This window comes from Carassius carassius, chromosome 29, assembly GCF_963082965.1.
Source record: "Carassius carassius chromosome 29, fCarCar2.1, whole genome shotgun sequence".
In the NCBI taxonomy this organism is placed as follows: domain Eukaryota; kingdom Metazoa; phylum Chordata; class Actinopteri; order Cypriniformes; family Cyprinidae; genus Carassius; species Carassius carassius.
The window spans coordinates 29,677,845-29,701,585 of NC_081783.1; positions in this window are offsets into that span (position 1 = coordinate 29,677,845).

Here is a 23,741-nt window from a genome sequence, read left to right on the forward strand (position 1 = left end):
TTAATATACAGCCTATTATGATAAAGCTGTAAATAGGAATCTGAAAAGAAAGAAGCTTCAAATAAATATTTAAAAGTCTGTGAATAAATCCAACCATCCCTATAGATTTATGCAGTGTTGGGAAGGTTACTTTGGAAATGTAATAGGTTACAGATTACAAGTTACCCTGTTTAAAATGTAATAGTAGTGTAACTTTTTCAATTACTTTATTAAAGTAATGTAACTAATTACTTTTGAGTACTTTTTGATTACTTTTCTAAATTTGTGAAAATTAAAGAATAATAAATAAAAGCTATACATCAACTTAAATACAGTTATCTAATAAGCATGTGACGTATTCTGTGTACTAAACTCCTGAAACATTGGTGTTTTTTTTTTTTTAACTGCTGTCTCTTTGTATATGATGATAGTTTTCTCAAAATAAGTAAAATGCACATGAAGTGACACAGAGCAGTTCTAGAAATTATGTTTATGTGCTCGTGTACTCCTATATTGAGGCGGCAGAGGTTGAAAACACTGCGAGCTTCAGTAGGCCTATGTGTAGTAAATGAAACCATGTCTTTGCCATTAATTTACAGGAGGGGCGGACTGGGAAAAAAATTCAGACTGGAAAATTCAAACTCATACAAACAAATTCATGGACAAAACTATTTTTTGTATGGACCTGACATAAAAAAGGTTTAAATCTTTAATTTGGGGACATGCAAAATAATTAAAAGTTATCTCCTGAACTGCACCTTCACTTCCATTTTTCTCTTCAGTCTCTTTATTTTGCCCTGTTATCCATCTCTCTCATGACTTTAATACTCAAGATTGAACAAAACTATACTTTACAATACAATACCCTACAATACTACAATATCTTTATAGAAAAATCCTAATACTGTACATGAGTCATGTTTTTCCCTTACAAAAAATTACCATGCTTTTATTAGCCTATATAAAAGTAAAATAACCTTGTTTTTTTTTTTTTGGATTTGTATTTATTTTTAAATAAATACATTTGTAAAATAATTTTACATTTTTGGTTATCACAGTTAAACAATAGTAACCATTTTCTCTGGATTTATAGTTAAATATTAAAATGTTAATTTTCGTAAGGGTTGTGTTGTTGTCTGTCGTAGCTCCCCCTAAACCTATAAAAAAAAATCGAATTATTTTTCAGCTAACTTACTACTGTAACATTACAACAGATAATAATGATGTCCTTTATATAGTATTTTGAGTGATGACTGATGAGCAACGTGCTGCCTCTTGATTAAATAAATAAAAAAACAAAGACAAAAAAGCATCTTTACAGATGAAACTGACCTGAAACCCTGAACAGTAGTTCTGCTTCTCTGCTCCAGCTGTGCGCTTCCACAGTCCACTCTATTCTCTCTCTCTCTCTCTCTCTCTCTCTCTCTCTCTCTCTCTCTCTCTCTCTCTCGCATTGATTACTCTGAGTCTGATCCAAACCGTTTGAGCGCGCGAGTCACTACTATTACACACTTCATGACTTATTAGAGATTTAATTATCAAATGGCGGATTCGCAAATGATCGCTTTAGTACATTCGGCAGGCAATTATACAATAATGATATTAAATAGTGGGGCAAAATCGGCTGCCAGGCCACTGGGAATTGTCCTGGTTCTCCCGGTGTCCAGTCCGCGCCTGATTTCCACAGACACGCAGAATGTGCAAGTCATATATTGCATTTTTGGGGCTTTATATTCACAGACACTAGTCGATGTCATGTTTTGATTCAAGTGTACTGACCTACTTTTGATTTAGTCATCCAAAATGTGGCATATTCCGTCCGTGTTAGGCATTCCGTTTTTATGACTGGATTCTACGAACCAGACTGTATTTCCGCATCCCGGAAATTATTAGGGCGGTATGTCTCAGAATAGTCAGTGCAATTTGGGAAAGAAATCAGTTAAATCTGTATGTGGATGTGTGTAAATATTCAAATGTAATCCCCTTTGTAATCTTAACAAATTTCATAAGTAACTGTAATTTAATTACTCATTTTTTCTTAGTAACTGTAACTAATTACAGTTACAATAATTTTGTAATTAAATTACGTAACGCCGTTACATGTAACTAGTTACTCCCCAACACTGGATTTATGTTTCACTTTCTATAATATGTGACTGACAGAGAAGCATCACAGCTCTCTAGCTTTGTAGTGGGGAATTTTGCATGGTCAAGCATGACTCACATTTTCTTCAGAAAATATACCCTAGGTTCATGTTTTTATTTTTACACAGAGGAGTATGTCTTTTATTGTAACAGCATTTAACACATGCTGTTTAGTTGACAAAACATCTTGCACTGCTGAAAGAAATGTTAATCTTGTTGAGTACATATTTGCTCTGTGAAAAAAAAAGAAACCCTCTCAAGCAATCTGTGAAGATTCGTTTTTATGGATATTTGAATTACATGTGCAAATATGTTGTGCAAGAGATGTTATATGCCAGAGAACACAATCACGTTAGCAATGCAGCACCCAGCAGAGAGAAGCAAATGATTGCATCACTTCAAACAGAGAAAACAAAATGAATATTCTTCCAAGGTATGGGAAAGTGGCACTTTGATGCAATCATCCCCAACTGTCAGCACAACTCAGAGAAATGGGCAATGAAACACTAGATATAAAATGTATCTATAAAGGTAAATTATAATGCTCTCGTTCACGCTTGAGCTGTCATAGTTTGCAGCAAAGAGTTATGGGCCATCCTGCTGTGTAAATGCTTGTGTGGTGATCAATTAGGAGATCTGATGCCTGTTGTGTTGTTGTCACGTCATCCATTACACAGCTCGCAAGACAAAGTTGACAGACAAATGCTAACAAGGTGAATGAGTGGATCTCCATTTGGCATTTATCAGAGATGTGTGCCTCTAGCTCTTGTGTCTGAAGCAGATGCTAATATGTTTACACTGTGATGTGATTAAACCATAAATATCTCACTTCAAACACTTTATATGACAAGGTTTAAAGTTCAGTGTGCAGTGTGACATCACTTTAAAACACTGTTCAAAATTACAGTTACATCAAAATTACACGCATACTATGCTTATATGCTTTAATTGTAAATTTTATTCAAATCTTTGCTGATTCAGTCTTAAAGGGGCCATGGATTTTTCTTTCAAACTTAATTTTTATTAAATTATATATATGTGTGTGTGTGTGTGTGTTTGCAGTTACAAAGATTATTTGGAATATATATTTACCCTCCTTATTTGTGATAATTGTTTAGGTTTAGGATTTTTTTTTTTTAATTTGGGTTTTTGAAAAGAGAATTTCTTAATGGAAGATATCTGTAAATGTTGGGTATATATATATATTTATTTATTTTATTTTTTTATGTACTACCAGCAATAAGTTAATGAATAAAATGTAAATTATACAGTTCTTGAAGTGTGACATGTCTGAAGGGACAGTGTCTCTGTTTGACTGCACGTCTCTCCATGCTAAAAAAGTAGTCATTGTCCATTTCTCTAAACAGCTCTTTTCTTCACAAAAGGGGATAGCTGACAATGGCACACAAGAGCACTTTGTCTTCTCTATTTCTAACCATATTGTATGAGACCTATGTGATACCCACACTGTCCTGGCTTTCTATAATTGTGAAGAGCCCAGCATCTCAGACATATTTGTAGCTGCAGAACTTTGTCAAGTCAAGTCAAGTCACCTTTATTTATATAGCGCTTTAAACAAAATACATTGCGTCAAAGCAACTGAACAACATTCATTAGGAAAACAGTGTGTCAATAATGCAAAATGATAGTTAAAGGCAGTTCATCATTGAATTCAGTGATGTCATCTCTGTTCAGTTAATAGTGTCTGTGCATTTATTTGCAATCAAGTCAACGATATCGCTGTAGATGAAGTGACCCCAACTAAGCAAGCGCGAGACGACAGCGGCAAGGAACCGAAACTCCATCGGTGACAGAATGGAGAAAAAAAACCTTGGGAGAAACCGGGCTCAGTTGGGGGACCAGTTCTCCTCTGACCAGACGAAACCAGTAGTTCAATTCCAGGCTGCAGCAAAGTCAGATTGTGCAGAAGAATCATCTGTTTCCTGTGGTCTTGTCCTGGTGGTCCTCTGAGACAAGGTCTTTACAGGGGATCTGTATCAGGGGCTCTAGTTATCTTGGTCTCCGCTGTCTTTCAGTGCAGTAGAGGTCCTTTCTAGGTGCTGATCCACCATCTGGTCTGGATACGTACTGGATCCGGGTGACTGCAGTGACCCTCTGATCTGGATACAGACTGGATCTGGTGGCTACGGTGACCTCGGAATAAGAGAGAAACAGAAAAATATTAGCGTAGATGGCATTCTTCTAATGATGTAGCAAGTACATAGGGTGTTATGGGAAGTGTTTCCGGTTCCGGTTTACCTAATTAATGCAGCCTAAAAATCCTTTAACGGATTTGGATATTAAAAGCATATTAGTATGTTATGTGTAAGCCAGATTAAAGAGATGGGTCTTTAATCTAGATTTAAACTGCAAGAGTGTGTCTGCCTCCCGAACAATGTTAGGTAGGTTATTCCAGAGTTTAGGCGCCAAATAGGAAAAGGATCTGCCGCCCGCAGTTGATTTTGATATTCTAGGTATTATCAAATTGCCTGAGTTCTGAGATGGTAGCGGACGTAGAGGATTATAATGTAAAAGGAACTCATTCAAATACTGAGGTGCAAAACCATTCAGGGCTTTATAAGTAATAAGTAATAAGCAATATTTTAAAATCTATACGATGTTTGATAGGGAGCCAGTGCAGTGTTGACAGGACCGGGCTAATATGGTCATACTTCCTGGTTCTAGTAAGAACTCTTGCTGCTGCATTTTGGACTAGCTGTAGTTTGTTTACTAAGCGTGCAGAACAACCACCCAATAAAGCATTACAATAATCTAATCTTGAAGTCATAAATGCATGGATTAACATTTCTGCATTTGACATTGAGAGCATAGGCCGTAATTTAGATATATTTTTGAGATGGAAAAATGCAGTTTTACAAATGCTAGAAACGTGGCTTTCTAAGGAAAGATTGCGATCAAATAGCACACCTAGGTTCCTAACTGATGACGAAGAATTGACAGAGCAATCATCAAGTCTTAGACAGTGTTCTTTGTTATTACAAGCAGAGTTTTTAGGTCCTATAATTAACACCTCTGTTTTTTTTCAGAATTTAGCAGCAAGAAATTACTCGTCAACCAGTTTTTTATATCGACTATGCATTCCATTAGTTTTTCAAATTGGTGTGTTTCACCGGGCCGCGAAGAAATATAGAGCTGAGCATCATCAGCATAACAGTGAAAGCTAACACCATGTTTCCTGATGTTATCTCCCAAGGGTAACATATAAAGCGTGAAGAGTAGTGGGCCTAGTACGGAGCCTTGAGGTACTCCATACTGCACTTGTGATCGATATGATACATCTTCATTCACTACTGCGAACTGATGGCGGTCATATAAGTACGATTTAAACCATGCTAATGCACTTCCATTGATGCCAACAAAGTGTTCAAGTCTATGCAAAAAAATGTTGTGGTCAATTGTGTCAAACGCAGGACTAAGATCCAATAAAACTAATAGAGAGATACACCCACGATCAGATGATAAGAGCAGATCATTTGTAACTCTAAGGAGAGCAGTCTCAGTACTATGATACGGTCTAAATCCTGACTGGAAATCCTCACATATACCATTTTTCTCTAAGAAGGAATATAATTGTGAGAATACCACCTTTTCTAGAATCTTGGCCAGAAAAGGGAGACTCGAGATTGGTCTATAATTAACTAGTTCTTTGGGGTCAAGTTGTGGTTTTTTGATGAGAGGCTTAATAACAGCCAGTTTGAAGGTTTTGGGGACATATCCTAATGACAATGAGGAAATAATTATAGTCAGAAGAGGATCTATGACTTCTGGAAGCACCCCTTTAGTAGCTTAGATGGTATAGGGTCTAACATACATGTTGTTGGTTTAGATGATTTAACAAGTTTATACAATTCTTCCTCTCCTATAGTAGAGAATGAGTGGAACTGTTCCTCACGGGGTCTATAGTGCACTGTCTGATGTGATACTGTAGCTGACGGCTGAATGGTTGCAATTTTATCTCTAATAGTATCGATTTTAGAAGTAAAGTAGTTCATAAAGTCATAACTGCTGTGGTGTTGGGAAATGTCAACACTTGTTGAGGCTTTATTTTTCGTTAATTTAGCCACTGTATTGAATAAATACCTGGGGTTATGTTGGTTTTCTTCTAAAAGAGAAGAAAAGTAATCGGATCTAGCAGTTTTTAATGCTTTTCTGTAGGATAGCTTACCCACCAAGCAATACGAAATACCTCTAGTTTTGTTTTCCTCCAGCAGCGCTCCATTTTTCGGGCTGCTCTCTTTAGGGTGCGAGTATGCTCATTATACCATGGTGTCAAACTGTTTTCTTTAACCTTCCTTAAGCGTAAAGGAGCAACAGTATTTAAAGTGCTAGAAAAGAGAGAGTCCATAGTTTCTGTTACATCATCAAGTTGTTCTGAGGTTTTGGATATGCTAAGGAATTTGGATACATCAGGAAGATAACTTAAAAAGCAGTCTTTTGTGGTAGAAGTGATGGTTCTTCCATACTTGTGAAACAAAGTAAAGAGGCCGCACTATGCATATAAAACGTTTATTTTGCACAAACGCGTTTCGGCGTGTGCCTTCTTCAGTTCTTCAGCCTTCTTACATACTTGTAACAAGAAGTAGAATTTACAATTTTGGCTATATGAAGTTTGCACAGAACTAAATAATGACACTATCAACATCAATTCCATGTGACAGTATTAAACTAGAGTATGATTTCGACAATGAGTAGGTCCTGAAACGTGTTGTCTAACCCCAATAGAGTTCAGAATGTCTATAAATGCTGATCCCAATGCATCTTTTTCATTATCAACATGGCTATTAAAATCACCAACTATTAAAACTTTATCTGCAGCCAGAACTAACTCGGATGTAAAATCACCAAACTCTTTAATAAAGTCTATATGGTGCCCTGGTGGCCTGTATACAGTAGCCAGTACAAACATAACAGGGGATTTATCATTAACATTTGTTTCTCTGGATAATGTTATATGAAGCACAATTACTTCAAACGAGTTATACTTGAAGCCTGCCCTCTGAGAAATCCTGAAAACGTTGTTATAAATTGAAGCAACACCTCCCCCTTTGCCTTTTAGACGCGGCTCATGTTTATAACAGTAATCTTGGGGGTGGACTCATTTAAAATAATGTAATCATCAGGTTTTAGCCAGGTTTCTGTCAAACAGAGTACATCTATATTATGATCAGTGATCATATTATTTACAAAAAGTGTTTTCGTAGAAAGGGATCTGATATTCAATAAGCCAAGCTTTATCATTTGTTTATCCATATTGCATCTGTTTTTTATTTGTTGAACCTCAATTAAATTGTTAATCTTAACTTGGTTTGGACGTTTTTTGTATTTTCTAGTTCGGGGAACAGACACAGTCTCTATAGTGTGATATCTAGGTGAAAGAGTCTCTATGTGCTGAGAATTAACTGACCTCTGTGACGGGAGGCAGCTAGCAGACGGTCGGTTTAGCCAGTCTGTCTGCTTCCTGACCTGGGCCCCAGTTAGTCAAGTATAAACTCTAAGACTATTTGCCATATTTCTAGAGAGAAGAGTGGCGCCACCCCAGGAGGGATGAAGACCATCTCTTTTCAACAGGACAGGTCTGCCCCAAAAGCTCGTCCAATTGTCTATGAAACCTATGTTATTCTGTGGGCACCACTTAGACATCCAGCCATTGAGTGATGACAATCTGCTATGCATCTCATCACCACGGTAAGCAGGGAGGAGACCAGAGCATATTACAGTGTCTGACATCGTGCTTGCAAGTTCACACACCTCTTTAATGTTATTTTTAGTGATCTCCGACTGGCGAAGTCAAACATCATTAGCGCCGGCATGAATAACAATCTTACTGTATTTACGTTTAGCATTAGCCAGCACTTTTAAATTTGCCAAGATGTCAGGCTCTCTGGCTCCTGGTAAACATTTGACTATGGTGGCTGGTGTCTCTATATTCACGTTCCGTACAATAGAATCACCAATAACTAGAGCACTTTCATCAGGTTTCTCAGTGGGTGCATCACTGAGTGGGGAGAACCTGTTTAATGTTTTGATCGGAACAGAAGAGCGGTGTTTTGACCCACGACTACGCTGCCTCACCGTCACCCAGTTGCCCTGATGCAGTGTCCATGTTGCCGGAACCGAACAATGTACAGGAATCCCTGAGCTAGACGCATCCAAAGCCGTATCTAGAGCCCTAACATTCTTACTGTCCTCAATTAAAGTTTGGATGCGTGTCTCTAATTCTAAAATCTTCTCTGTCAGCCTGATTATTTCCCTGCATTTATCACATGTGAATCCCTCATCTGCGACAGAGATAGATAAACTGTACATGTGGCAAGAGGTGCAAATAACAATAGCAGGAGAAGCCATTACTCACCGTGCTTGATGAAATATTCTTACTGCTGTTGTTTGATGAACTTGTGAAAAACTGGAGTGAGAGAGAGAAAAAAAAACAGCGATAGGTTCGAATGAAAACGCTAATGACAAGCTAACGAGTGCTAACGCTTTGCAGGTGTACTGCACTCACGGATATAAAATAAAAGTGAACGATCAAAATTAATCTGAAAAGATTGATCGATAATATCAGAAATATGGTGTGAATTAAGTTATATTTTATCACTTTAAAAAACAGAGAGTGATAGTAAGATAAAGATTCTAGAGAAAAAATAAAATAAAAACAGCTACACGGAGCTACGATTAGCTACAGAAGGCCAACAGGAAGTAGAGAAAACACTGTCCAACAGCGACACCCGCAGGCAGGAAACAGGACGTGATCAGTAGAATGTGTTCTCATTCTGGGATGTCTTCCCTGCCAGATAAATCTAGAAGTTAATCTGTCCAACATTTAAAAACATGGAGGTTTGAGGGGATTATACATAGAATGGACACAGCAATCTGGGGAGAAGATTCATTCTTCCAGCCATGGAGAGGGGCAACACCGACCACCTGTCCAAATCACTTTTTTATTGTTACATTTTTTTTTTTATTTGCTTAATGTAGATAGCCTCATATAGCTCATCTCTTTAACTTGTCTTACACATAGCACACTATCACATTACTATGAAGTCAATATAAGTTTTGCAAAAGAAAATATAGTTTTGCAAATGAAAAATGAAAGTTTTGAGTAAAAAATAAAATAAAGAATTGCAAAATATAAATGAAACAGCACAAAAGCAATGATTTTGCAATACATATTTTCCATGGACAAATCTACTAATTTATTTGCAATGCTGCTTTTATTTTGCGTTTCAGTTTAGTTTGAGCTTGCGATAGTGTTTTCCCTTTGCACTTCACATTTCTGCGCATCTCACTTTGTTTCTCTGTTTTGACATGGGGGTGGAGTCAAGGGACAGAGGCGTGCACAACAACAAGTGAAGTCATCAGCCCGAGATGCAGCTCACTGATCCAGGTACCATCATGAGCAGAGGCATGAGAGTGGATTGTTTCCTTTTATTCACTAGCTTTAAAACATGAATGTTTTCATTTTATTAACTTTATCAAAAAATGTATATGTGTATAAGCAGCATTGGCTCAAGTTAAAGAGTTTTTAATTTTTTATTCATTTTATGTGAATGTGTAACCCCCCTCTCCCGGGTCCTAACCGCCACACCTCGTTCTTGTTCCGAGTGGGTCTTGAAGCCGGGTCTCCAGCATGGGAGGAGGACGCACTAACAAAAAGGCTAAATTACTGCAGCCACTAGCGACAGAGGAGTGAGGTTCAGTGGAGTGAGGTTTACCTGCACAGTACCTACTTGCTGTCCTCTGTTACAGTAACCCCCCAAAACCTCACTTCCACCCGGGTCACGGCACCAATCTAACCCATTTTCCCCCTCAAAAGTGGGGCCCCAGCCAATTGCCTGCCCTATTGCTATGTCTCTGCTCACCACCTTCTTGTTCTGACTGGCACTTCAATTTTTAGATAACATGCGAAATCCAAGTAAGAGGCAAAAAACTACCTGTTGTGACCGGTGTATACTTATTAGTGATGGGGAGTTCCATTCTTTTCCACGAACCGGTTCTTTCGGACGGTTTGATTCAATAAACCGGTGGAAAAAAAACGGTTCACCGGTTCTTGTACGCTTGATGTAATGACGTCATTGGCGATGACTTAATGGCGTCAAGTCTATCAAACATTCAAATATATAAAGTCAGTAACCATAACCTTAGACAGTTAAAAACCTCATAATCATGAAAAGTTTACAGTTAAGTTTTGCAACAACGCACCCAAATACAGTAACAGCAAAAATAATGTGCATATGAGTATTTAACTCTTGAAGATATAAAGTAAATAAATTAGGTGTCATCAGCGCAGAAACCATGATCCACTTACTATACATAATCCATTGCGATGTATTTGTTATTAAATGAACTTACGTTTCACCAGATTGCCCTTCATTCAAGCCCTCGGTTTTCCCGCGCTCATAACATTAGCACAGAATCAGTTCAGAATCAATCACCAAAAGAACCAGTTTGGTTCAGACGCGCTGTCAATCAGTTGGCTTCACTTCGGTTAAATTGAACGATTCGTTCGGGAATTGGACATCACTAATACTTATGCCGTTTATGACCTTAATAAAAGAAAATGGGTTACCACATTTACATGACCAAGTGCAGTTTCGGCTTATTAAGCATAATTTGCTTAAGAATGTGCATGTAAATGGACTCAGTGTAAAGCTGTTGTTATGTTGTCAGACTCAGAAGCTGGAGATTTCTTTAATGTGGAATATTAATTCAAAGACGTGGAACTCACAGAAGACATTTAGACATTTAAGACTGGACGCTGGACTGACCACAGGAAACACAATATAAACACAAAAGGATAATGGGAAGACACACCTGAGAAACAATCAAAACCAACAGGGAACACCTGGAATGACAACAAAAAACATGATGAACAAAAACACATACAAAACATTAGACAGAGTCTGTGGGAAAGGGGCTGGCACTCTGGAGCTCCCTCAGTGCAGGCATGGGACAGTAGGCCTCCAGAGCAGTACCCATCTGGGGTGCCATGGCAGATCTGTAGACTCGGGTGGCCATGGTGGATCTGGAAGCTCGGGAGACCATAATGGATCTGGAGACTTGGGCGGCCATGGCGGAAGAGCCTCCGAGGCTGTGGCCCCAGCCCCCGCCTCAGCCTCTATGGTTGAAGCAATACTACCCAAACCCCCCAAAAATACTTGAAGGAACTTACGGGGTGGTACTCAGGGCCTGGAGCTGTCCCTGGTCTTAACGGGGGATCAGGAGCCCTCCCTAGGCTTGATGGGGCATCAGGAGCCCTCCCTCGACTTGACGGGGGATCAGGAGCCCTCCCTGGGCTTAACTCTGGAATAGGAGCCCCCCCTGGGCTTAACTCAGGAAAAGAAGCCCATCCTGGGCTATGCTCTGTGGCTGAGTCAACACAGGAGCAAACTCTGGAGCGGACACTTGAGGGCACTCTGCCATATGAAAGTTCGGCTGACTTCACTTGGGAACTCCTGGCTGATTTGACTCAGGAACTGCTGGCTTTTCTGGACTGATGACAGAGACGGTGCTGGGAGGAGGTGGATGGTCAGAACATTTGGAAAGCTCTAGGAACTCCTTCACATACCCCTACAATTCCCGACCACCCTGCTGCAGACACCAAAGCCTGTGTTCAGCCATAATCATTGTGTATGGTCCACAGTTCTGTCACGCTACACGGGATTGCGAGGAGCACGGAGACTCAGGAGATGCTGGAGATTTCTTCAACATGGAATTTTAAACAAAGACGTAGAACTCAACTTCTATATCCAGTTCTGTATATCAACTTCTGATCCAGTTACATATGCAAATTACCAGGCTTTCACACAAAAGTATTTCCAAACTCCCGCTTGGAATTTCAGCCTTTCTCATCGGACAATTTAGCCCTTCCTAAGAGGTGTGAACCGTCTCAGATTTTAAAAAGGCTCACACACAGATCCACCTTCACTTCGATTTATTTTTCTTCTGCTGAGAGTATGTGAGCTAGAACTCTCTTGGACCCCTAAGTCTGCGCCAGGCTTCGTGCCTTGACTTTCCATTCACCAAAGATCTTTTAGCTCTTGTCACTTTCCACTGGGAAGAAACTCCCAATCACCATTGAGTCAGGACATCTTTGGAATTCATCACTCTTCAAAACCAGAAGAATGTGATCGCGACTCCTACACCACCAAACCTCCAAACCATCAAGACTTTGCTTCCAGACGCTCATTCCAGGCAAAAGAAATGCAAGTATAATACATTTAACTAAACGAAACAGAGGTTTAGTATAAGCTATAGACCCTGTTATAAATGGCACTGATGGTTTTACTCAGGTGGTTAACTGACTCTTTTCATCTCATTTGCCCTTTTGCTCTGTATAAGTGATTGTATGTATGTTTTTTTTTTTTGTTTATTAGACTAGCTTGCATTAGTGTTTAGTTAATAAAACTCTTATGCACAAATAACATGAGCTACTGATTCTGCCTTATGAATCAATGTCCCTTTACGATTCCGATTTTGCTACATGCTCTAAGGCCTTAATACTGAATGAAATTCCACTAAAGGTTCGCTGGAAGAACAGTTTTAGTTGATGGCAATTTAATTCTGCTACAGTTACTATTGGCAGCTCATATAAATCATTTTAATTAATCATAATTAATTGTAATTATTTTATACATTTCTCTTTTGAGCTTAATTCACTACACCAAATAATGTTCTTTTTAGCAGCATCATATGACCCCTTTATAGGTGGTTTCACTAGGTGGCTTTTTTTAATTATTATTTTAATGTGTTCTTTAAAGTTCACCTATAGTGTTAAAGGAATAGTTCACCCAAAAGTGTAAATGTATTCACCCTCAGGTCATCCCAGCGAAGTTGAATACTTTTTTTTATCTAATATTTATTCAACAAAAAAAGTTAAATTACCACAATTTAATTATACTCAAGAAAGCAGAAAAAAAAGAAAAATCTTCTCAACTCATAGTTTATAAACTATGAATTAACTATAAACTAATAATTGTTAACCATTTGTATGTACTTTATTATTGTATTCTTATGTTGTGCATGGATAAATAATTTATAATAACACTGCAATAATTCTTAAAAAATAAGAATTGTGAGTTTTGATTTAAGGTGACTTAAGAAAAAAATAAGAAAATCATTGTTTGGAAAGACATCATGAAATCTTTTTCAATAGCAGGATGTCAAATTTTTCCTGTTTTGTGTTTATAGTTTTATGGTGTTCACAATTGTTTCTCATGATGTTTGTTGCCTTGTGAACCCTTGTGTGTTTACAGCCTGATTTACCCATGTATCCCTGTGTTCCCAATTTCAATTGTTGTATTTTGGAATATGTGTTCATGCTAAACTCGTTTTGTTACTTGAATCTGAAAGCATGTAGATCAGGTCTGGTCAACTCTGGCCTCTGAGATCCACTTATCTGCAGAGTTCAGCTCCAACCCTAATCAAACACACCTGAACAACTAATCAAGCTCCACTGCATTACTAAAAAGCTTCAAGCATGTGAGTTTGATTAGGGTTGGAGCTAAACTCATTGGGAAAGCAAATCTCGAGGGCCAGAGTTTTCCAGCCCTAATGTATATCCTTTTTCTCTTTAGTCTGGAGTTACACATGGCATTGCAGATACGAACTGCTACATCTTTGCTTTTGCAAGTTGCTTCACCAGTATTTTCATTCTAAATGGAAATTCTTATGGAAATGGAATCCAGGGATAAATTCTGGCTTAGTGATCTACTGTAAACATCATTTAAACCTCACATGTTATTATCCATTATTTAAAAATATGATCAGTAGATTTTTTCAATATATAAATATTTTTTTTCAGTTGTTTTTTTTCTTTTTTTTTTAAATGAATGATTTGATGTTTGTGAGTCAAACTGGTTTTAAAACAACTTAAAAAGTCACACTGTGAAAAATGTTTAATAGTAACCAATGCAAGTAGCAAGCATATCAAAACAGTATTATATTATAACAATATGTGACTAAGACAATAAAAATTAGCATATACAAACATTTGAAATATTTCCTAATGATCAATGTTTTCATATTCACAAACTGTGAATGTAAACAGCAATCCAACTGTGAAAGTAACTTGTGCAGTATAACTTGAACGTGAACTGTTTTAGGAGTATGAGTCTTGATTTGGAATAAATCACGGGGGCAAAGGGATTGCTGTTTGTTGAGGGCTCAGGACCTACCCCATCAAAACCTAAAATACTATCTGGAGGATGCAAGATAAAATGACAGAGAAAAGGAAACCTGACATATTTGTGTCCCCTTTAAAAGTTGCTCTTGAGAAATGTTATGTTTATTTTGCCCTCGAACTATTATATGAAATGTATGCCCATGGGTGTGAGATATCCTGGTAAAATATTCAAATCCTAAACAAGCCTTCTACTTTGAAACCAATAATGAAGAAATCAAGTGTAAGGTGATCAAGACGAGTTTTTACACATGTTGACTTAAAATAAAGATGCAACACTAATATGACGTGCATTGTAAGACATTTAGCATTCATGGCTTTTCGCACACTGACAGCTGTCTGAGTGACAGATGTTTTACAGTTGATTTTGACTGAATCATTTACATTTACATTACATTTAATCATTTAGCAGACGCTTTTATCCAAAGCGACTTACAAATGAGAACAATAGAAGCAGTCAGGTCAACAAGAGAACAACAACAGTATACAAGTGCCATGACAAGTCTCAGTTAGTCTAGTATAGAACGCATAGCCAGGTTTTTTTTTTTTTTTTCATAAATGAAAATACAAGAAAAGGAAAAGTGCTAGTATTAGTTGGTTAAGTGCAGGCGAAAAAGATGAGTCTTTAGATGTTTCTTGAAAATGAGTAAAGACTCAGCTGTACGAATTGAGATTGGGAGGTCATTCCACCAGGTGGGCACAGTCCAGGAAAAGGTCAGTGCGATTGATTTTGAACTTCTTTGGGATGGCACCACAAGGCGTTGTTCACTTGCAGAGCGCAAACTTCTGGAGGGCACATAAGATATACCAGTGAGTTTAGGTATGTTGGTGCCGTGTCAGTGGTCGTCTTGTAGGCAAGCATCGGTACCTTGAATTTGATGCGAGCAGCTACTGGTAGCCAGTGTAACCTGATGAAGAGAGGAGCAACATGAGCTTTTTTTGGCTCACTGAAGACAACCCTCGCTGCTGCATTCTGGATCAATTGCAGAGGCTTGACAGTACATGCAGGAAGGCCCGCCAGGAGAGCATTACAATAGTCCAGTCTGGAGAAAACAAGAGCTTGGACAAGAAGTTGGATGGCTTGCTCTGACAGGAAGGGACTAATCTTCCTAATGTTGTATAAGGCAAACCTGCAGGATTGGGTCGTTGTAGCAATGTGGTCTGTGAAGCTTAACTGATGATCCATCACAACTCCTAGGTTTCTGGCTGTCCTCGAAGGAGTAATGGTTGATGAACCCAGCTGTATAGAGAAGTTGTGATGAAGCAATGGGTTAGCTGGAATCACCAGGAGTTCTGTCTTCGTAAGGTTAAGCTGAAGGTGATGGACATTCATCCAGCTAGAGATGTCACTCAGACAGGCTGAAATGCTAGCAGCTACCGTCGGGTCATCTGGCTGGAATGAGAAGTAGAGTTGGGTGTCATCAGCGTAGCAGTGATAAGAAAAGCCATGCTTCTGAATGACAGATCCTAATGACGTCATGTAGATCGAGAAGAGAAGTGGTCCAAGTACTGAGCCTTGAGGAACCCCAGTAGCAAGGTGTTGTGATTTTGAAACTTCACCCCTCCAAGACACACTGAAGGATCTGTCAGAGAGGTAGGACTTAACCCACAGGAGTGCGGTTCCAGAGATGCCCATCTTTCTGAGGGTGAACAGGAGAATCTGGTGATAAACAGTGTCAAAAGCAGCAGACAGGTCCAGTAAGATGAGTACTGAGGATTTTGAAGCTGCTCTTGCTAGTCGCAGGGCTTCAGTAACCGAGAGCAGAGCAGTCTCTGTTGAGTGGCCACTTTTGAAGCCAGATTGGTTGCTGTCCAGGAGGTTGTTCTGTACGAGGAACATAGAAAGCTGGTTGAACACAGCTCGCTCAAGTGTCTTTGCAATGAATGGAAGAAGGGATACCGGTCTGTAGTTTTCAAGAAGCGCTGGATTTAGAGATGGTTTCTTGAGCAGTGGGCTTACCTGAGCCTGCTTGAATGCTGAGGGAAATGTTCCAGAGTGAAGAGAGGAGTTGATAATGTGATTAAGCGAAGGTATGACTGAAGTAGAGATTGCTTGAAGGAGGTGAGTGGGGATCCGATCAAGTGGACAAGTAGTAGGGTGATTGGACAGGAGAAGTTTGGAAACGTCCATCTCTGAGAGTGGGGAGGAGGAGAAAGAGCATGCGTCGGTCATTGTGAAGTTGTCCTCAGTCTGCGGTGTGGAGAATTGGTCACTAATGGTTCTTGTCTTATTTGTGAAGAAAACGCAAAGCCGTCCACTGTAAGAGTCGATGGAGGAGGTGGTGGCGGCGGATTAAGAAGAGAAGAGAAAGTCTTTAAGAGTGTCCGAGCGTCACAACAGCTGTTAATTTTGTTGTAGTAGTAGGATGTTTTAGGCGTGAAGACATTTGCAGAGAAGGAAGAGAGGAGATACTGATACACACTGAGGTCGGCAGAGTTTCTTGATTTCTGCTATTTCCTCTCTGCAGCCCTGAGTTTAGAGCGATGTTCACGGAGAGCCTCGGACAGCCAGGGGGCAGATGGGGCGGTGCGTGCTGATCTAGACAACAGTGGGCAAAAGTTGTCCAAGCAAGATGTTAAAGTGGAGCAAAGAGTGTCCGTAGCGCTGTTCTGTCACGTTCGGTGATACAAGAAACACGGAGAGATCCAAGTGCAGGTAAGATATTTATTAAAGGGCAATCCAAAAGGGTAAACAGTCCAGGCAGGGTCAAAACCAGAGAATCCAAATAAACAAGAACAGACAAAACACAAGGCAGGATCAAGACCACGGAATGACAAGACATTAGACAAGGACTCCGTGACACATACTCAGACAGACCGGGTATAAATACACAGAAGGTAATGAGGGAACTGGAGACAGGTGGGGAATAATTAATTAACTCAAACAAGCAGGAAGGTGACCAAATAAGGGTACAGACAGTTAATAAGGTGACAGACACCGTGGGAAAGGAGGACATCTAGTGGAAACCCAGGGACACAACCCAGACACTGTGACATGTTCGTGTCCAGAGCTAAAAACTAAGAGAGTGCAGGAAGTGAGGATGAAACCACAGAAGATAGGCGAGATGGAGAGAGTGAACGTAGGTTCCGTCGAAAGGTGACCTGCGTTGGAGTGTGAGGCGCTTCAGGAGTAAGTGCTAGGTTAGCAGTAATGAGGAAGTGGTCTGAGGTGTGCAGTGGAGCAACTGAAGAGTTGTCCACAGAGCAACAGCATGTGTAGATGAGGTCCAGTTGGTTGCCTGATTTGTGAGTCGCTGTAGTAGACAGTAGCTTGAGATCAAATGAGGTGAGCAGAGTTTTGAAGTCAGCAGCCTGGGGTTTATCTAGGTGGATGTTGAAGTCACCAAGCAGTACCAGAGGAGTACCATCTTAAGGAAAGTTTGATAGCAGCACATCCAACTCCTCCAAAAAGTTTACCAATTGACCTGGGGGATGATAAATGATCACAAAGTGGATATTAACAGGGTGGGTTACAGTAATGGCATGTGATTCAAATGAACCATTACCTGTAGGTGATGGCTGAAGATCAAATTTCCATTCTTTTGATATAAGGAGACCCGTACCTCCACCCCTCCCAGTGGTACGAGGAGTGTGGGAACAAGTGAAATTAGTGGAGAGGGCTGCAGGGGTGGCATTATTTTCAGGTTTGATCCAAGTCTCAGTCAGTGCCATGAGGTTGAGACCGGAATGAGTAGCAATAGAAGAAATTAAGTCTGCTTTGTTAACTGCAGACTGGCAGTTCCAGAGACCAACTGGAATAGAGAGCGTAGTAGTAGAGGTCAGAGGGACAGGCCGTAGGTTTTTCAGACAGGCCTTCCTGCGATGTATGTAATGTGCTCTTCGAGTGTTAGTAGTGATAGTAGAGATCTGAAAGCACATAGTGACTACAAGTGTAAGAAATATTTGAGAACAAGTTATACAAAAAGTAAAGAAAGGGGGGGGGGAAGCAATTCTCAAGTGCCTTGTCGGTGTCCTTGCTCGGTGGAGACTCGCAGGTAGAGTCGATTGTCTTTACACTTGTCCGTCTTCACACGAGGATGATTCACACGAGGGCTGCCGCGACTGCTGCCGCGGTGAAACCTACCACTTTTGTATTTGCTTGATTAACTGTGATTGAAGTCAGCTGGCCACGCCTCACTATTTAGCAGATCGAAACTGGGCAGTCCCGCGATAAGCAAACGCAAAACCAAGCACCACTCTCAGCATGTATTTACCAGGGTAAGACACACACAATTTAAACCAAAAACTTTCCTAGCAATGACGATCACACAGTAGTCTAATGAGAAAATGAGACAAAACACTCACAAGCTGCTGTCCTTCTCTGTTTTTCGACTGTTTCTTCACTCACGGCTCTCACTGACAGCAAGCTGAAATGTCCCCTATATTTGCACAAAAATATCTTCATAGCAGATGGATTACTGGTTATATTTCTATTAAGAATTTAAATTGAATGCAATATTTTAAACCAAAAATATATTACATTTTTTTAACAAAATCGTACTTAATTTTACATTCCCCCCAAAAAAGTCCAATAGATTGAGACATTATAACATCCTTCTTAAAAAAAAAAAAAAAAAAAACCTTGCCATTAAGTTAAATACAAAGCTTCACAACTCAATTTGTATTTTCCACAAGTTGTTCCACAATGTGGTTTATCTAAACTCAGCATGCTTACTGAAACACATTAGACCGTGAAAGCGGAGCTAGCAGCCATTGTGTTTCAATGGGTCCTTTTTTTACGAGTGAGTTCAGATTGTTTTACTCAGTGGATTCCAATCCTTCAGGACAGTGGAAATGCCTAACTGTGAAGCGCTGTGCATTCTTAATGTTCATATGTCAGAGAGCAGATTGAAAGGAGCTGCCCTATTCACAGCTCAGAGGCTAAAATTAGCCTCCATCTCAATCACACCAGCTGATCCAGCCCCAGTTTGTCTGCTATCATGTGCTTCCTGGCCCGTTCAGTCATGAAGACACATGGTACACAGGGAATAGATGTTACTATAACATTTGCTTTTATAACTTTTATGTGAGGGATAATCTACATCCCTAAAGTGAAGTCAAATGTCAGTGACAACTTGAAGAATGTATATCTGGATTATATTCATACCATATTGAACACAATTATTTATTTATATACATTTTTTAATGGTGGCTATGCTATTACTTGTTGAAAAGTAATACCAAGGGCCTGTCCAAATACCCACACTTGTGCTCTTGGCCAATTGTGCAACAGGAAGTGAGTGCTTGAGACAGGTCTTAAAAACGCTTATTGAAAATTTTGAATAAAGATTCAGAGGCTAAGGATATCCCATAACACACCATGTTCTGGAAATAAATTGTGGGATCTCACAAGATGTCATCGAAACCTTTTCATTGTAAGTTCAATATTAATGGCAATTAGATATTACATATTACTTGGTAGTAAAACATGAAGTGTTGCAAATGTTGTTGTTGCAAAAAAAAAAATAATTGAATGTTTGCAACAATAAAATGGGCAAAACTTCATGTTTTACTAACAAATTATTTGTAATATCTAATTCCCATTAATATTGAAGTTGGTAACACTTTATTTTAGGGTCTCTTAAGTAGTTGCTTATTAGCATGCATATTACTAGAATATTAGCCATTTATTAGTATTATTTAAGCACAAAAAATGCCTTATTCTACATCACTTTATTCTACATCCATAATCCTACCTAATACCTAAACTTAACAACTACCTTACCAACTGTAAATAAGCAGCAACTTTATTTGTAATTAATAGTGAATAAGTGTTCCTTATTTTAAAGTGTGATCTGTAAGATCTGTCATGTGCCTTGAGCTGCTTTACTTGTTTTTCTTTTTTACATGACCTATTTTTATATTTGTATAGTTGTACTTTATATTTTATTATTTTATTATCTGTTTTTAATGTTCTACTGTTAGTGTTATCTGTATGCACCAAGGGTCTGAGAGTAACACAATTTCAATTCTGTATGTATGTACTGTACATGTGGAAGAATTGACTTGACTTGACTTGATAGCACTGGAAGTGAACTTCCCACCCTCCCTGCAAATAACTGTCCAAAGCCATGCCCCTCTGAACACATGAACGCGAACAGATCAGACGATCAGAGACAACATTAACACAATACATCATGTGCCATCCACTGGTGAGAAAACTTTATAACACAGTAAAAGTACTACAATGTTATGAAGGAAGATCAGGTTTGATGTTTGCCTGCCATTCTCGCTCTGTCTCCACAGTTTAAGTGTTTATATAAATACATTTAGACCACTTAACTTAATGATTGCTATCGGGATGTGAAGAGAGTTTCAACCAGCATAACAAAAAATGTTTCTGTAGACAATATTCCACCTTTAATAATTTATAGCATTTAATTTAAAATTTAATATTTAGCATTTACTGGGCGTCCGAGGTATGGCGGTTTTCATACCCTGACATACACACGGATGCCCCTGCATACAAAATAAATGGATATTACATTAAGTTGAAGCTAGTTTATTATGTTAGAAAAAAAAAACGTCTTTATGACAGGCGGTGTTCACTGAGAGATGAGACTAACTTACGCATGCTATGACCTCTGGTGCCTGTCACAAATTAATCGATGAAAACAGCTAAAAAAATTAAATCATATTGCCTTTTAATTATTTTGAATTATTCTTAGAATGTGCAACAAAATAGTTTCCATTTAATCTTGGACCCTGTTGTCATATAACTGCAGAGCATGAACTAGTTCCAGCTCAGCTTGTTCCTGGCTGACATTTTAGCCATCATATCTCAGTTTAGCAGAGAAATAGGACAGATGAGTGTTCCCTTGAACACAAACAGGGCCCATTCTCTGGAAGTCTCTCTTTTTGTCTCTTTTTTTTAAGAAGACCCTCTTCCATTAAAGGTTATCCATAAAAGACAGAGTTATTATCCCCTTTGAACACTCTATGTTTATTGAATTTCAAAACCTTTTGCTCTGACAGGATCTTGCTCAATGAAACTTGCAATCCTTCATTGAGAAGCACACGGCAATCTACATGTTTCATTTACATGTTACTCACAGAGTTCACGGCCCCACAAGTGATTATCGTGATTCTGGATGCACCTGTCAAAAAGAGAACAGGTTGCTTTGACCAGACCAATCAAAACCTGAGTTATTGAACTGACGGATCTCCATGTGCTTCTCCTTACAGTGTAATGCTTCATTCTTCATCACAGTGTGACTTCATTATTTCAGCTAATTACCCAATCATTCATATCCAACTATCTCAGCTTAACCAATCCAAAACCATTATAATCATACAGATAAAACAAGACAGGGCACATGTTAACACTCATGTCCTTCAAAAATGTCAGGAACCAGAAAAAAAAGTAGAGCGTGATGGTTATTATTATTATTCGTATTATATCGGTATAGCTTATGTTAGGGTGCATTCAAAAAATTAGTTGTTTAGTACTCTTAGACTTAAATGTATACTTTTAAAAACCAAAAAGTGGGCAAATTGAGTCCCAGGAAGAACTGAAATACCACACATACAAGTATACTAGTGTTGGATTTACCTCCTAGACTCAGAGGACTAATTGACTTGGCTCTATGAGTTGATGCCCGCATTTGTCGGATGGAGCAACACTCACACTCCTGGAAGCACTGGAGTTTGAGGCAGCAGTGAGGAGAAAATGGTCGGTCCCGTCATCGATCACTAGCCCATGCAGGTGGGGAGAGCTCAGCTGTCCCAGGAGGAGAGAGAGAGGTGGAGGTCCCGTGGACTCTGCCTTTACTGTGGTGGCTCTGGACATTTTTTACACTCTTGCTTGGTAAAAGAGCTATGACATTGGTAACAGAGAATTGTTGGCCGTAAAGTTAGCATTGGAGGAATGGCGTCATTGGTTAGGAAGGTCGGGGGTACCTTTTATCTTTTGGACCAACCATAAGAATCTCAAATATATTAGAACTGCTAAAAGACTCAACTCCAGGCAGGCTCGGTAGGCACTTTTTTTTTCTGACATTTAGATTTTACTCTCTCGTACTGCCTGGGTTCCAAGAACATCAAACCCCCGAGTACATTTTACCTGAGAAAGTAGTTATCTCCACACTCATATGCGAGGTCAAATCGAGGGTAAAGATGGCCTTAGAAGCGGTAACACCTTGATTGTTCTGTAGGGGTTACGGTCCGACGTTATTCGATGGGGTCATTGCTCCAACATGGCTTATCATCCAGGAGTAAACCTCACTAGCTGCTTAGTAAAGCAACGATTCTGGTGGCCATTAATGGCTCGCGATATTCACAATTTTGTTTTGGCTTGCTCAGTTTGTGCCAGTGGTAAGATGTCTAACTGACCTTCGGAGGGGTTACTCCAACTGCTGTCTCACATTGTGCTAGATTTTGTTACCGCCATCCCGCCCTCTAATGGCATGATGGTTGTTTTGACCGGAGTGGACCGGTTCTCGGAGGCGGCACATTTCATTCCCTTGCCCAAATTACCCTCAGCCAAAGAGACAGCGGTTACTGTAATTGATCACGCCTTTCGGTTACATGGCCTCCCGATGGACATAGTTTCTAACAGGGGTTCCCAATTTGTGTTAAAATTCTGTAGTTCTTCTGAGTTCTGAGTTTTGTAGATTATTGGGGGCTATGGTTAGCTTTTCCCTGGGGTTTTCATCCCCAGAGCAACAGTCAGTCCGAGCGAGCCAACTAAGATTTGGAGAAAATGTTGAGAAACAACTTTCTATGGTTGAGTACGCGCATAACTCATTACCAGTGTCATCCACGGGCCTCTCTCCATTTGAGTGTAGTATAGGTTAGCAGCCACCAGTTTTCTGGAATCTGAAGTCGCAGTCCCCTCCACTCATGCCTTCGCCCAGAGGTGCCACTGCACATGGACTAGAGGTTCTGCTCCAGGTGAGGGCGTGCACTAAGGCTAAGGCAGATCGCCACCGGTCAAGGCCTCCCATATTCATCGTGGGTCAAAAAGTGTGTCTTTCTACCAAGAACATTCCTTTCCGCTCCGTTTCTAATGAACTTGCTCCAAAATGTATTGGCCCGTTCCCTGTCACCAAGATTATTAGTCCAGTGACAGTCCGACTCAAACTTCCTCCGGCGTACAGGAGAATTCATTCCGCCTTTCATGTATCAAAGATCAAACCCGTGTTTTACTCTCGTATTACTTCGCCGACCCTGGTCGCCCACGCCCCCTTGTCTTCAACTCTTCACTCACCTCAGGATTGCCCTGCATCACGCTCTACTGCTGTCAGGGTTCCGGACCTGATCCCTGGCCACGAGAGATTCTACTGCCCTATGTTACAACCCTGGCTCTAGGGATGCAACATAAAGGACACTACAACAAAGTTTGCCAATCAAAATTAAGTTTATTTAATATTAAAAGAAAAAGGGGGCTGTAGAAGCAGAAACACTACTGCTGCAGTGC